General features: G+C 42.8%; 1 protein-coding gene across 1 annotated transcript in view; it reads left to right on the forward strand.

Annotated features, from left to right (window-relative positions):
* tnni1c (troponin I, skeletal, slow c) overlaps positions 1 to 340 on the forward strand; it is a 4,697-nt gene extending 4,357 nt beyond the window's left edge. The window contains exon 6 of the mRNA XM_080847067.1: positions 1 to 340. This exon is cut by the window's left edge and continues 496 nt beyond it. The gene's annotated coding sequence lies outside the window, so the exon portion shown is untranslated.
* The last annotated feature ends 2,160 nt before the right edge of the window (positions 341 to 2,500 follow it).

The following is a 2,500-nucleotide window of genomic DNA, read 5'->3' on the forward strand; positions in this document are numbered from 1 at the left end:
AGCCTCCAGACGCTAGATGCTTTGGCACAGAAGAAAAGCAGGACAAGAGATGAGCATGTGTGAGTGATGAATGTGTTCCTGTTCTCTCACCCCTCTCTCTTCCTCTCACCCCTCTCTCTTCCTCTCCTCTACCCCCTCTCTCTTCCTCTCTTCTCACCCCTCTCTCTTCCTCTCCTCCCCCCCTCTCTCTTCCTCTCCTCCCCCCCCTCTCTCTTCCTCTCCTCTCACTGGTAGATTTATAGCTGTTTTTATTGCAGACCAGACTTAAATGATAAATACTACGTATAAACTCTGCTGGGCATTTTGACTTGTGAAACGTAATAAAAGATGTAAATAATGGTCACGTGTGTGTTATTGAACTGTGTTCGCTCTCAGCTCAGTTGACAGGGATTGCAATGATTCTTCAGAAGCCATGGACATGTTCAATGATACTCATCAGATACCCTTTACATGTTTAATTATACTCTACATGTTTAATTATACTCTCTACATGTTCACTTATACTCCTCAGATGCTCTGTAGATGTTCAATAATACTCTTCAGTCATCAGATGCCCTGTACATGTTCACTTATACTCCTCAGATGCTCTGTAGATGTTCGATAATACTCTTCAGTCGTCAGATGCCCTCTACATGTTCAATTATACTCCTCAGAAGTTATTTCCTCTTGGACCCCACTACAGATATACTGTCACACTAGAAGATGTCCCTTAATTAATCAACTTCAGTATCTCAGGTGGTGTTCCAAAGTCCTGATGGCAATCATTGAGCTAAACTCCTTCATGTCCTCCACGTGTGTGTGTGTGGCTGAATAATTGGACTGATGGATGTGTGTGAGCTCTGTAGGGGTACTGTGTGCAGGAAGCTTGATCTATATTAGGTGGCGGGGCCTTGGGATAAGGTGTCTACTGCAAATGCATCAAAGACAATGGTGGTGGTTGTCATGCCGCTGGAATGACAGATACGGAGAGTTGACATGGCAGCAGACAGCTGTCCTCCTGCCCTACAGTGGCCTTGAAGGTCCAAACATAACTTTACAGTGAAATCTCTGGGTGCTGGAACAGACTCAGGCAAGGAGAAGAGACAGCCAGCTGCTCTTTCATAGTCATTTCTGTGTGTGTGTGTGTGTGTGTGTGTGTGTGTGTGTGTGTGTGTGTGTGTGTGTGTGTGTGTGTGTGTGTGTGTGATTTAAACTCACACCTCATCCTGAGATACTTCAACTTTCTCAGGCCTACAACTCAACAGTTAAGAACAGTCAAAACATCCAATTCATCCAATGCCCTGTTTTTTCCCCAAAGATATTTGGTCAAAGTTAAAAGATTTACAGTTTGCGTTTTCAGACCACAGCCAGAACACAAAACCATTTTGGCCTCTTAAATACAACTGAGCCAGTGGAACCAGTTCCCGGTCTCTGGCCATGTGACTTGCAGCCATCCCGGGGGGGGGACGTGTCCCCCCCAACAGTCATTGTAAATACAATTCTACCCGGACATGTATTCTTTTTGACACCCAAAAAAATTTGGATTCCAAAATCGTCCGGGGATTTTGCCTTGCCGGACAACTGTGTTCTTCTGTGTATAAAGATGGCAAAACTTTGGGGGAGGGGGTGGGGTCATCTGCAATTTTCCTGTGTCCCTTCCATGGAATTAGTCTCTGAAATGTTACTGTGTATTGTCCCCCCCTACAACGAAATGGGATCTCTGCCCCTGCTTGCAGCATGCAAGAAGTTAAACAGAGAATAGAACATTCAACCGAGGAACAACTAACTCACACAGAGGAGCATGTTTCCCTCATCACCATACCGTAGCGAATAGTTCTAAAAATAGAAACGTACAGACTACTCTGGACATCAACTAGACAGTGGAAAGAACTGAAATTTGTCATCATGAAAGTATTGATGAAATAATATGAAATAATAAAGTATGAGGTCTTCTTTATCCAGAGCGTCGTCTGTCAGTCTTTGCTATTCTGGAGCCAACTGTAAAGGCCGTCGCGGGTGTGAATGTTTTGTGAGGTCACATGAGACAAAGATCTATTCTAAGAGAGGTTGTCCCGTCACGTTGTTTATAGTCACCATGCCATAATTCAAGTTCTTCCGTCTCCAGGTTAGACTTTGTGTCAAGTGCTCTACATTCATGTACATCCATCGTGTTGTCCTGTGAATAGACAAAGCTTTGTGAACGGAGGAATTGCTCAATGACATGTTTCAGGGCTGGACAATGATCTAAGACCTTAATCCCATAATAACAGTAAGGGAACATTTATATGATATTGATCAGCTCACACTTTTAAAAATAAAAACACAAAAATTTATTTAATTTCTATTTTGCAATTATTGTTTGCAAAGCAATCTTTGAACTGAGGTGACATCATGGAAAGCAGAGAATGAAAACCCAATTTATTAAAACAAAGGAAACATCCGGAAACAGACAGGATAAACAAACACACCTGTTCACAGACAGGATAAACACACCTGTAGACAGACACAATATAAACACCTG

Source organism: Sprattus sprattus, assembly GCF_963457725.1.
Source record: "Sprattus sprattus genome assembly, chromosome: 11".
Classification (NCBI taxonomy): Eukaryota; Metazoa; Chordata; class Actinopteri; order Clupeiformes; family Clupeidae; genus Sprattus; species Sprattus sprattus.